The sequence below is a fragment of the Corvus kubaryi genome, unplaced genomic scaffold, assembly GCF_017639235.1.
Source record: "Corvus kubaryi isolate FWS band 111438036 unplaced genomic scaffold, C.kubaryi_AGA036_p1.0 65043, whole genome shotgun sequence".
Taxonomy (NCBI): Eukaryota; Metazoa; Chordata; class Aves; order Passeriformes; family Corvidae; genus Corvus; species Corvus kubaryi.
Window position 1 is genome coordinate 12586 of NW_024581718.1, and position 13817 is coordinate 26402.

At 44.6% G+C, this 13817-nt stretch overlaps 1 long non-coding RNA gene across 1 annotated transcript; it reads left to right on the plus strand.

The window, feature by feature from the left end:
• The first annotated feature begins 1264 nt into the window (after window positions 1-1264).
• On the plus strand, window positions 1265-6225 carry LOC121672922. Its single transcript, XR_006019081.1, has 2 exons — window positions 1265-1872; window positions 4782-6225. It is a non-coding gene; the product is annotated as an uncharacterized LOC121672922 (long non-coding RNA).
• Window positions 6226-13817: the final 7592 nt, after the last annotated feature.

Here is a 13817-nt window from a genome sequence, read left to right on the forward strand (position 1 = left end):
GAGAGTTGGATGAAAACATGGTTTTTCCTTTGTTAAAACAACTGCATGTTTTATCTTCCCCAAAAACCACAGTTTAAAGTAGTGGGAAAAAAAATTACCTGGGAAATCATTTCTAGATCAATACCAAGGAGAAGTGCTAACAAAGAATCTTTGAAATTTGAGCTGTGATTCCTAATTTTGGTTAATTTCCTGCCTTGAAAAACCCATTTCTGGGCATTTTCCTCTATTTTGTCTCCTATCATTTTGGGTAGGAGAGTAGCAATTGAATGACGTGACATCTCACCGGCAGTTTCACTGGCACACCTGGAAAACGTGGTCTAACAAACACTGAGCTAGAGAACCCTGCTCACAAAACAAGTCTAAGTTTGTTAGATCTGCTAAAGAAGAGGGGTGAATGGAGTGAGGATTAAACCCAGAACCGCTCATGGAGGGATGGCAAAGACCTGGGCTTTTCTCAGAGACAGCCAAGCAACATCTTAATTCGGTAGGTCTCCAAAAAATATATTATGAGGCATTACCACTGAGTTCCCTTCCCAAAGATCACAGGGTAATTTGAAATAGATTTCACCTGGCTTGGCCAACTGGACCACTGGGAGGAAAGAGTTTAAAGACAAGGCAGATATCCCCACTTCTCTCACAAACAAATGCACTTCCTGAGGAAGTTTCACTGATTTCCTGCAGTTTCTGCAATACTACCTCTGCTCTCACACGATGAAAGACTCACACAGATCTGACCTGATTTTGAGGCTGGTGGGTTTTTCCCCTTCGAACTTGACTGGAAAATAGAAACTTATCAGAAAAACAGCCATTTCTCAAATCTTCAGGAAGGAGGATTTCACCACGACTTCCCACACGGCTGAGGACACTGACACATTGTCAGGGGAGAAGAGGTGTCTGTGTGTGCCTCAGCTGGGTGGGAGCTGGCTCTGCACCACGGCCTCCCTCTGTCCCCAGACAGCACCAAGGTGTGTGTGTCCCCCAGCACGTAATTCTCTGCTCAGCTCCTGGCCCGACTCTACAAACCTCAAAAAACCAAACAAACAAACAAACAAACAAAAAAAGCCAACCCAAATAAAACCAAAAAAAAAAAAAAGGAGAGAAAAGAATAAACACTCTGACAGACTTTACCACACATGCCAACGGCGTGTAACATTTCCTATTTGCACAACAACATTTTGCTATTGGAAACCCAACAGCTTCCTGAGAGCGGGGAGTTCTGTGGGATGTTCAGCTCCAATTACCTCCATTTTCTGCTGCAGGCACAATTAAGCCAAGCTCTGGCACTCCGGGTGAAGTCATGGAACATTTTCACTTTAAAACTGAAACCATATACAAGCTTTTGCTGAAAGCATTGTCAGATCAGCACTGGAAGATTTTAAATCAGGCCGTGCCTATGAATGGGTGCATGAATGGCTCTTTTGTGGCCCTGTCACTTCTCAGGCACAAAGCCTTTTTAGCAAGCAAAATATTTTGGCCATTCTTATTTTTGCTGTGTGATTTATAACACTGTCCCAAAGCCCTTTGTGAATTTAAAATGCTGTGACCCTGTTTTTTCAGAGAGGAATGCTTAAATATAATATTCCCAGATCCTCGTGTTCTTGTGTGAAGCCTGCAAATACTGACAGGGATGCTTTTAACTGAATATAGGATGGAATTCTGGCAGAATCAGAGCCATTTCAGAAATACCAAGTATTTTAGCAAACAGCTTTGCAACCCATGGAGCACACAAGATTTGAAAGACCGACTTCAGTGGGATTCCTTCTGCAGAGAGAACCGGGTCCTTCTGTCTTAAACAAGAACTGATTCAGGCTCTGAGAACTGCAAAGCAGGAACCTGAGGTCAAAGTTCAGCTCTTCATTTTGACCACTGAAGGTAAGTGCATGTGAACTTTGTCCTTGGTGAAGCCTTAAATCTAAATGAATGCAAGAGTTTGGGGCAAGACAAGCTCAGGCATTAACACACTTTGGTAACTCCTGCCTTTACTCATAATGTCTAACAAATAAAGACAAATTTGATGTATTTTTAGAATTAACTTTATTTTTTTTTTTTTTAGAAATCTCCTTAAAGGAAAAAGCTGAAGTATCAAAAATGACAATTTTAAACGCTGTGGGTTTCTACAGAAAGTTAAAATAGAGTCAATGTCAACTTTAGTAGCACTTTACTCCCAAAAGCAAGAATACCTTATAATGCATAGTGCCGCAGAGAACCTTCAAGTAAAAGACATTTCTTTGTACGCTTTGACTCAGAAGAGACCATTCTAAACTCACACCTGCACCTCAAACAAAGCTGGAGATGATTTATCCAGACCATGCCTTGGCTGGGCTGGGAAAGGTTAAGCACAGTGGTAGTTTAGAATCTCTTTATGCCTGCTATGTGGGAAAGGATTGGTCCTGAACACAATCAGGGGCTGTGAGGATGCAAAAACACATCAACAGTGCTCTCCCTTCCCACATGCAGGTGATAGAAGGTCCACAGAGAGGCTAAACTCAACTTTTAGACCACCACAGACCAGGCGCAGGGGTCTGCAAACTCACAGTGCAGAGTGGGAGAAGCACAGCGCAGGAGGGTCTGGAGCCTCAGAGCAAAGATTCTGGCTTTACTCTACGAAAAAAAGCCTTTCAGTTTATAGCCTATCCCTGCTGGAAGTGCCAGTGTCCCCGTTCCCCAGCCCACGTGTGGCTACATGTCCTCAAAGAGGTCCTCTGGCTCACAGGAGTTTTCCAGCGTCTCCAGATCCCAATCCGGGCAGTGCTGCCCCGGCGTCGTCTGCGAGGCCAGGCCAGGCCTGGAAACAAAAAGCAAAGGGATGTCAGACAGATTTGGAAACAGATACAAGTAATCCCAACATAATTTGGTTTTGTTCAGGTTACATCTAAGAGGAAAGTGGTTTTTGTGAGACCTAATCACTCACTGAGGAGGCAGTGGCAAAGCAAACAGATGAAATTCAGTTTACAAATGTCACAGCTTTGAATTTTTTTAGTTAGAATTTTTTTGAACACCTTGAGAATGACCATTTCACCCACAATTTCCACACAGAGAGCTAGAAGAGCAGCACAGATGCAGAAATCATGCTAAGAGACCAATGTTCCCTATTTCTGCTCTCTCTCCGAGACACAATTCCAGTAAAGACAGCTCTGCCCTTGTCCCACTTCAAATTTCTCAGGCCCTTGGAGGCTCAGAGTTCTGAACATTCTGTGTTTCCTGGATCTGGGGGATGAGTTTCATTTCATCCTCCTTGTGCTCATGGGCAGTCAGCAAAAGCCCAGTAAATGCTGACTCTTGGATGCTGCCACTTCCCAAGAGCTCTCCAGTATTCAGAAGGTTTTCCTCACCACTCTATCTTCCACTCCAGTTCTGCAAACCCCTCTAAATTCAATGTATTGCTATATTCACATCATGATTACTTTCTCTGAAATTGTAACAAGCTTTCCCTGAGAACTCTTCCTAAACGTTCTTCTTCAAGCCAGAATACCTTGTGCCCAAGCACTTGTGATATTCCTTTTGCAGTGACATCTTTATATTCCTTTTGGCATGCAGTGACACCTAAACAGATATTTGCCTCACCAAAAGTCACTGGGATTAACTGTGAAACAGACCTGCAAGAATTGGACCCTTCACCAATGACCTCAGAGCATCCCACGCTGCTCTGGTGGCTAGAAATCAACTTATTTAAAAATAAAATACAGGCACCAAGCCCCAGCAGAGTTAGCAAGTTCAATCACTGAAGGTGTGCAGTTCCTTTACCTTTGTGGGTCTTATCTCCAGTGAGAACAACATGTGTGAACCACACAGTGTGGAGCCACACTCTGATCATTTAAATTAATTCTGAAAGGTCTCATTAGCAAATAAATTAGGCTGTGGAGGCCTTTGGAGGATATCTCAGGTATGGACTTTTTTTTTTTTTTTTGAGCATGTGCTCATTTATTATTCAGGCATATAAGAATTAAAAGACTTCTGAGACCCCCACATTTGTTGGCTGTGAGGTTTCAGCTATTCCAGTATTTTCCAATTTGGACAAAGAAGCCTGGCAGGGCTTAGGCAACGTCAACAACCATTCCATCCCCACTGGCTAGAATAACAGTTTTCAACACCATCCATGAGATCACATCTTTAAGCCAAGCCACTGTTGAGTTGTCACATTGCACAGTGAGAACTATTGAGCTTCTGTGTCCTTGTAGCAACATGGTCCTCATTTAATCTCCAAAAGCTGCAGCACTGTGCCTCTGAATGCACCCAACCCCACTTGCAGAGCGGAGGCATCAGGCTCTTCACTCAGAGCTCATCAGCAACTTAGTCTTGGTGTTAAGACTTGGTGATTCCCATTTGCCTGGCAATTACTCACTGAATGCCAACAGCCTGCTCTGTGCTGGGGAATTATTTTGGATCTGGGATTCTCAGAGAAGCTGTGTTTCCATATCCCGATGCATAACTGAGTTAATTTCTTTAAATTGCAGCGAGTTGTACAGCCCTCTCTTGCCAAAAAGCCTTGTAAGTAAGGCATTCTTCCTAAAAGTTTATTCTTCTGTTGGATCTCTTTTTGAAGTCCTGCCTTTTGGTAAACTTAAACTCCATTAACACATCTGGAGAACTGCTGACTATAAGAGATCATTTCATATTTCCTGACATTTAGTTCATAAATTAAGACAGAAGACCAGACCCACAGCTGGTGTGAATCACTGGAGCACTAATAATGTCAGTGGAGCTCTGCTGACTTACACCAGCTGAGATTCTGGCCCCAGATCTGGAAGAAAGTGGTTACATGACTTGATATTTCTTTCCAGAGCTGAGCAGGAGCCGTGAGGAGCAGAAGACACGCAAGGCTTTCGTTACTCAAGAGCACAGGAACTCAGATCCATCAGGGTGATGGCTCTGCACAAGCTGTACAAAAAAACCCTTTCTTTTCTGGAAAGATGAAGTGTCCTTGCACTTTGCCATGCCTCTAGAGCACAGTGTGGTTATGACCCTACCCAAGCTTTTGTCCTGGAGCAACTCTCATGGGATTTGGAAAGAGAAAAACCCTTGCAAACCAATGTAATGGAAAGGTTTCCCAAGAAACTTGAGTAATCCAGGACTGTGCCCTTGAACCACTACATTATTTTCCACATTTTTTAATAATTAACATAATTAGTTCCAACCATAAGCTGGTGTTTACCAACGGAGGGGATCTCAGCTCTCACCATCTGAATTTCTCTGTGTCTATGTCTTTCCCCAGCTTGGCTTAACAGTTCCCTGCTTCATTTTGACATGAATATCAATGAAGGCTTAATACCATGAGTAGATAACAACAAAGGATAAAACCTGACACACACTTTCTTCACTATCATAAAAATAGGTGGCAGCAGCAGCTCGTAGACAGAGAATTTACTACAGCATTAACATAGGAACCTCAAATTTTTGAGGCCCCTCAAACCCTGACTAAAACTCATGGCTACAGCTAAAAAATCTTGGCCTTGAATAAGCAATGCCCTGTGGTGCTCCCACTGGGAGAAGTCCTGACTGCCCATGGCTACTGGGCAAAAAGAGGGAAGTTAACCATAAAAAGAAAAAGGAATGGTGTCATGGAGGAGGGGGAAGAGCCTTTCACATGAAGTGATGCAGTGAGACCACCCCGTGCAGACAGAGCTCTTTAAAATGGGAGTATTAAAAATGTGGGTAGGCTAAATGGAAGCTACATGTGATTAAAAATGGGATGGTGCTCCCCCTTAGAGATACGCTAGAGTGACTACGAGGTAAATTATAAAGGCATTTTTCTTTTTAATTCCATGTAGAATGGAAAAAGAAAACAAAATGTTTTACATTTTGGCAGTACTAAGAGTATTCAGCTTCCAGATATAGTTTTTGCTGGCATTTATTCCTAGAAATGATATGAAAGCATGCCCATATACTTCTAAATGATCCTGCAAAATGTAAATGTAAGTCTTGAAGAACTTGCTGGATGCAATCAGCTTCTTGAAATTAAGAGCTGAGGGACTTTCCCTAAGTTAATGAAGAAACTGAGATTTTTTTTCTGGTGATTTCAGTCATCTGAAGAGAGCAGTGGTGTCAGAGCTCATCAGAGCCCAATCCACACCTGGCTCCAAGACAAATTCATAGAAACTAGAGAAAAATACTCAGGAAATAGCTGAATAGGATGATTCCTGAGACATCCATGCGTGGCATTTCCCTAAGCTCAGTGCGTTGAGCAAGCCTAGTCTTGGTTGAGGTCACCAGACAGACAAATGACAACAAGAACAATAATAATAATAATAATAATAATAATAATAATAATAATCTTGTTCAATTACACAGTTAATGAAGAATATTTTCAATGCAGCAACCACAAAGGTAATGTTCAACCAGGGAATCAAATGTTCCTTAAAAAGCTTCTGCCTCTGGCTGGAGGCCAACCTGCAACTGCACCTGCATCCATCACGACCTCTGCACAGTAGGGTAAGCCTGGAATTCCCTCAAGAAAACACAACTTAAGGCAAAACTTCAAAACCTAGGATGATTTTAAATACTATCTTCAGCTCCTGTGAGTGACATTCTTCATTCTCTAGGACTAGGAACCATCAAACATGGGAGGATTTTTTTTTATACTTGTGCAAGTTGTGTGGGTCTTTTTTAGTTTACGCATCTTTGGAATCCTCCAGAGGGAGGAAAGTGACCTTGGAATCCCTCAAATATCACAGAAATTGACACACTGACTGCAGCAAGAGCAAGCCCACAAACAAATCTGCCCTGTTGAGAAGGTAACTCATATACATCTCTGAATGGCATCACTTTTAACATCTGATCTAATTTCCAGTAACTGGTCTAGCTCAGACCTCAACACTTCTATTCATCCACTGCATTTATTTAGTCCTACGAAACAGAAACTTTTTTAGGGACTTGTATCCTTTGAGTTGCAAATTCCCAATTAACTTCAGCTGGCATTGGTGCAGGTCCTTATGTACAGGGAATATTCTGGTTTAGCAATATAAATACAGCCTTGGATCTTTCCATCCGATCAAACATGCTTACAGATGCTTACTAACAAAGATCTACTTAAGAAATGTAATAATAGATGTCACTTACAAGGAAAAAGACTAAACCATGTTTGTTTTAGACAAGTGGCACACATTTCTGTGGCTCATTTCCACTTAAAGTCCTTCCTGCTTAAATAAACTAGACCACATGCACTCCAAGGAACACACCAGCACCACTGCCTTCACTGGGGGAAAAACACAAATCTATTAATCACAGCTACAAAAGTAGAGAGTAAAGGAAAAACTTGGGTTTGTTTAGGAATTTTTTCAAGGCCTTTCATAAATCCAGCACATTGCAAATCTATTGGCAAATGCTGGGAGATATTTCTCATAGTCATTAAGCTCTATTTATCACATATACATTTATATAACACCAGCCCTGGGTAAACTGTGTCATAATCCTGCTCCAGGCTGTCAGATCCTGGGGCTGCCTGGTCTCCCTAACCCTTTCCTACCCCTCAGGGTGATCACAGGCAGTGCCTGGAGACCTCAGAAGGCAAAACAAAAACCCCTGGATCGACTTCCTGAGTAGGGAATGAGTGTCCTTGTGCTCCTCTGCGTCCCTGAAGGCAGAAGGGGTCGAGGTGTCTGCTGCAGCACTGGGGTGTGGAAGGATGGGGTTTTCCACCCTAAAATCAGGTGACTGCACACAGCAGCTACAACTGAAGGCCAGGCTGAAACGAATAACAAAAGTAAGAGTATTTAACTGGAGGAAAACACGAATTAGTTCAAAGTAAGTCTGTGCTTGCAGAGCCTCCTGAACCACGGGCTCAGCCCCCAGCTCTCTGGGGCCCACCCTCTGCACTGACTGCTGACAAATGGAACCCCCCACTCCACAAATTAATAACATTTAAATTATTCTGAAAGAAAAAATGGACTAGTTCAGCATCTGGATGATGAAAATTTCGCTCTTAATACCAGACTGGGGTACTCTGATTTAGGAGAATCCATGGACTCAACACAAAAAAAAGAGCTTTTAAAAACTCCTACGACTGAATTAAGCACATTCTTTCTCCCTGCTGAACAATTTGTACACATACACCTGGGCACCATCAGGAGCCCATTACTGCCCAGATCACCTATTATCCACAGATCTGCTCAGCAGGTTTTGGATCGTTCACTTTAATCAGCTTATTGCAGAAAACCACTTTAGATCAGTAGAGCATGTGGGTATCACTCATGTAGGTGTTTTCTGATGACAAAATGCACTTAGAGAAATAGAGCGGCGGCAGTTCTTAATAAATCTGGGAGCAGTGGCTTGGATAAACAGGGAGCAGGATTCAATTTACAAGCTAAGGTAGAGCAGATGAAGTATAGCAAGCTTTTCCCCCTGTCTAATAGGTTTCTATTGAATATAAAATTGTTTTCAGAACTGAGAACTGTGCTTTCCTCTCTGCTGCCTCTTAACTCCCATTCAACCTCTCCCTGTGTTCCTCCCCAGCCACAGATCTGAATTCATTCATACTTTTCTGAAATGAGATCAAAGCTTTGATAGTTAAGATCAAACAATCGCCTACAGTGACACCTGTGAGAGCTGAAACCTGTTCAAACAAACAGGAGGGGAATAAAAAACCCCAAAAACCAAAAAGAAGGGGACACAGCATATTCAGACCAAACACACAAGTTCATTACTTGTTGGGTAAATGCTACAAAAGGGGCTGGAGAATGAGATTTTTAAGAAAGGTTGCACCATCTCCAAATGAACACCACCACCCCAGCTAAACAAAAGGATGGGACTGGCCCTAGGTATTCCTTCCGTGATAATTTTTATAAAATGAGGGGTTTTCTTCTTAATAAGCCTTTTATTCTTGTAAATGGCCACAACCACAGAAACCAGGGACACCCAAGCTGGGATGCCAACCCTGCTCCAGAGGTGGAAAGGAGAGGAGCCCAGAAAGGCCACCAGTCTCTGCATCAACAAGCCACCCGTGTCCTCTTGAGAAAGGAACCGAGCCAAGCGATGGAGCCACGAGACACGAACTAACGAGGTGAAATTTTAAACAGAGATTTCTGATTTCCACCTTCCCACAGATCAAGGCACCGCTTCAGGGAACCCATGCACCACATGTCCCCTCTACCAGATGCTCCTTCTCAGGCTCCAGGCTTTCAGAGATGCTTAATCAAGAAATTAGGAAGAGGTCTTGGATAAAACTGAGGCCTTTGAGGCTGGAGTATCAGGCTCGCCCCCATGCAACCACAGGAAGGTGTGACACTGGTGTCCCACAGCCACTCTGCTCTCCCAGCCTGCTCAGCACCTGCACTGGACACCTGCAAGTTCCATTTCACACGTGGTGTTAGCTGAAAAAACACTCGGCGATTTTGGGTCCCCGCGTTGGGGCAGAATCAGCACCTTCCTGCAAGGGGGAAAGAGGCTGTGCCAGACAGGCTAAAAAAAAAGGGAATTAAGGCATGACCTACCAGCTGTCCACAGTGTGAGAACAGCTGTTCTTGGGTCAACTCAACGCTGCCCAGAGCCCCTTGTCCAGGTGCTCTCCCAGCCTCCAGCCCTTGGCAGCTCGGAGGCTCGCTGGGTTGCCTCTGGTGTGTCCAGCAACTTTCAGTGCATTTCTCTTTCACAGCGTGGCCCTGTGTCCTCTCAAGGCCATGGAAACTTCCCATGGTCTTGAAGACACCCCACACATAAAGTATAGGAATAGAAAAACCACAGCAAAAAGCACAGGATACAGCGAGAAGGGGCAGAAATATGACAAAATTGATTAGATACCAGTGTACAGTGATTTTCTTCCCACAGCTGACTCAACTCCAGCCCAAGCCAGATTTTTACCTTCAGTTCTGACATATTAGTACAAACCTAAAGCATCCCCAGAAAATTCTCTTGTACTGCTCCAGTTCAAAGCAGCATCCAAACCACAAACATTATACAGTTTTAATCCACAGAGAGCCTTGAAAACGGTCCCAGTGCTGCACCACCACTGAAAAATTCAGACAGTTTGCCTTTCTGTTGAGTTTCATCACAGTGCTGTGAAGGAATGTTTCATCTTACATTAAAAGCATTAGGAGAAAAGGGAACACCACGCAGGTGGGCAACTGGGACTTTATTAGGAGAAGGCAGGTGTCAATCAGAGTAGAGTAATGGTTCACATATGAAACAGGTGCTGCTGCCTGGCTAAAACAACCCAGAAATACCACTGGAAATGGAACTACACCTGGATCTTGAGGCCTTGGTAACAAGTCCACTCAGTGGTTTTATCCACCCCGTGGTACTGGGAAAAAGGGAAAGAGAAATGCACATTTTCATGTGCGCCTCCTCACCTGATGTCTCAACTGTTTTCTTTCCAGGGGAAAAGCAATTAGAATCAATAGTAGGTTCATGGCCCAAAAGCACAGGGAAGACACCATCTGCTGCTAATTAAGATTGTGACAGTTTGAGCATTCTGAATCCTGATTCTGTCTGAAATGAGGATCTTTACAAAGCGGAGAGAGGAAAGGAAGGTGAAAGAGCAAGGCACAGGAATTCCCGTCTAAAAGAGCAAATCTGGGATAAAATCTGGTGTTCAGAATGGGCAGTTCAGAGAGTACAGAGAGATGCAAACCATTTAAAAGACCTAGTTGCTCAAAAAGCCTTTTTTTCATTTATTTTTAAGCACTGTTATAAATGAAAATGGTTGCTTGAAAAGTCTCCCAATAAATCTGGCAGACCAAAGACATTCCTGGTATCATTAGGGGGGAAAAAATTCAGAATTCAGTCTGAAGCATAGGTTTTCAGTTTGAGCTTAGCTTAACTTGTTAAATAACCAACATGACTTTTAAAATAATTTACTAGCTGGGTGTCCAATCCATTCTATATTTTCATCCTTGGTATTGCTAATTGTAATAAAAATATTCAGGCAACAGTAACAGAAGCTCATTCTAAACCTGGTAGGAAGCAACAAGAGCAATTACAGAGAGGGTTTGCTGCTGTCAAACTGTCGAGTTTCAAGCCTCAAACACAATTCTTTGGAGTCTACACTTTCCCTGTCCTAGAAGGAAAAGACTGCAAGCTGTTTGCTGATGGGAAGGCAGTGAGGCCAAGGGAACAGACCATTTAACTGCAGAGCACCACAAGACTCTATAAACCACCAATAAAAGTATGAATGTGAGGAATAAGTTCGATATTACTGGTGAAAAAATATGACAAGGGCCTCAAGGCCCTTGGTGGGGTGAGGGAAATTTCAGAGGTCTTGTTTCTGATTTCTCTACCTACAGAAAGGGAGGCTGGTCAAGCCCAAACTACTCCTCCCCTTCCATCAACACAGTTTGATGACCTGACAGGCAGATTTAACTGACTCTTCCTAACAGCAAGAGCTCAACAGGGCAGGAGAAAGAGTTGGAAGTTAAGATATAAAGAAAAAAAAACCCTATTATTTGATTACTAACACTGTACAAAACCAGAGCAGTGAGAAATGGTCATGCTCCCAGGCAGAATTTATAGAGTAAGGTGTTTCTCTCCCTTTAAGCACCCTAGACCTGATCCCAGCATTACAGAAATCAGCAGATTCAGACGGTTTGGCAGTGGACTGGAGGCTTATTGAAACCACACAGTTCTCAAGGCTTTAAACAGCAGAAAATCATGAAAGGAAATACCTCTTGTAAGACTTCTCTACTGCTGCTTTCAAAAACGAGATGGGATAAAACCAGCCATCCCCCTTTTGCAGAGGGGGGATGAAAAATGGGATATAGCATAAACATCCAGGACAATCCTTTTGAAGTTTGGATCAAAAAAAAAGAATGAAGCCTCAGGGCAGGGGCAGGGAAAGGGAAGTTGCTGCTTTATCACACTGAATCATTCATCTTCAGCACTCCTGTGCGTCTATTCCGTGTCAGCAATCGCAAATTAGGCAACAGGAGTGTGATAAAACCAGACATTCCTAGAAAACTCTTCTTGCAGATGATGCTTAATTCAAAGGTGTGGGTTTTCTTTCTTTCCAGCAGTTGCCTGAAAGGACAAAAACTCCAGTGAAACTGTCTCTGGTGACCAGCCCAGATCAATATGAGGCGAACCAGCCCAGATCAATATGAGCTAGAATTAAATCAATAAAGGGAATAATGAACCTGAAGACAGTTCTCCTCACAGCAAAACGCCCAGATGATTCCAGTTCCCTCACAGACACTGTCCTGCCTCACCAGGGCCGACTGGCCTCCACACAGCTCAAAGCTGATGAGCCACTGTGCTGCTAAAAATGCCTTCATGATGATTAAATACCTGCAGAACGATCAGAAATTGAGGTGTTACAAAGCTGGGTGAGGGAGAGAAAAGCCTGGGACTGCTGAGGAGCACTCAGAGCAATGCAAGTTTGGACAAAAATCCCATTTCTGGAGAGGCTGTCAGCGTCAGGCCGAAGGTGGCAGCTGGGGAGGGGTGAGCAGGTGTCACACCACGCCTCACAGACAAGTTGTTCCTGGCACAGGCTTGGCGTGGTCACGCTGCTCAGGTGTGCCTGGGCTGCCTGTCCCAAAGCAGTGCCAGAAACACCTATGCTGCCCGTGCCTCTCGGCGCCTTTCATTTACTGCTCCCACCCTCATCGCCTGGCATGGCTCGGTGGCAAACCCCAAGCGCTGCGCTGACGGGAACGGCAGCACGGTAGCTCTGGCAGGAACCCAGTGTGGGTCCAAACTGGGAGAAGCTGGAGCCCTGCCAGGTACAGCACAGGCAGCTTTTGGTGGCAGGAGTGGGTTTTCGAAAGGTTAAGTACACCACACTCCAGCAGAACCTCCAGGGGATGATGAATTGCTGCCCTTTCCAAACATGACCTCCCTTGGAGAAGTCAGGTCCAGAGCCACGGACGGCTTTGCTGAGTTGGTGTGTTCACAAGTGCTTCTTTGTGCAATAGGAAATGAAGAGAATCCTCTGGAGGCGGAAAAAAAGATCAATGTGGAAATAAGAATGGTGTGGGTTGATCCTGCCTGGACAGACAAATGCCCATCAAAGCTGCCCAGTCACCCCAATCCTCAGCTGGGGAGGGCAGGGACATCACAGTTGGGCTTTGCTGCTCCTGCCTGCTCAGGGGCTGGACTCCTGAAACTCCTTCCCTGCTCCAGTGTGGGGAACCTCCCACACGAGACAGTCCTTCATGAGCTTCTCTAACATAGGGCCCTCCATGGGGTCAGTCCTGCAGGAACTGCCCCAGTGTGGGTCCCTTTATCCATGGGGTCAGTCCTGCAGGAACTGTCCCAGTGTGGGTCCCTTTATCCATGGGGTCAGTCCTGCAGGAACTGCCCCAGTGTGGGTCCCCTTTATCCATGGGGTCAGTCCTGCAGGAACTGCTCCAGTGTGGGTCCCCCTCGAGGTCACAGTATTGCCACCAACCCTTCTGCAGCGTGGGCTCCTGTCTCTCCACAGCTCCTGCCAGGACCCTGCTGCAGCAGGGCCTCCTTCAGGGACCTCCTGCTCTGGAGAAGGGTCCTGCAGGTGGGTCTGTGCTCCCCAGCCCCCCGAGCACCTCCTCTCCTCCTCCTCCACTGACCTGGGAGCTGCAGGGCTGTTCCTCTCACACAGTCCCCTCCCCAGCTGCAGCTGCAAAGGTTCTTCCTCCCTAATCTGCTATCCCAGAGATGCTGCCACCAAGAAAAATCACACAAAGAGCCCTGGTGAGGTTGTTGTTAAGGCAAAAAGCGCAAATAATTAAAGCATGCCGTGTTTATGGCTATTTTGCAAGGCCAGATTCCAACCCTGCCATTCAAGGGAAAAATAAAGCAACCTTAAACAAGAGATTTGGAAACAGATTTTTTTTTTTTTTTTCCCCCCAACACATCTTGAATTCTGTTTGCTAAGTGGCTGCCTGGCCACTCTTGCAGCCTCTGGGCTCAAG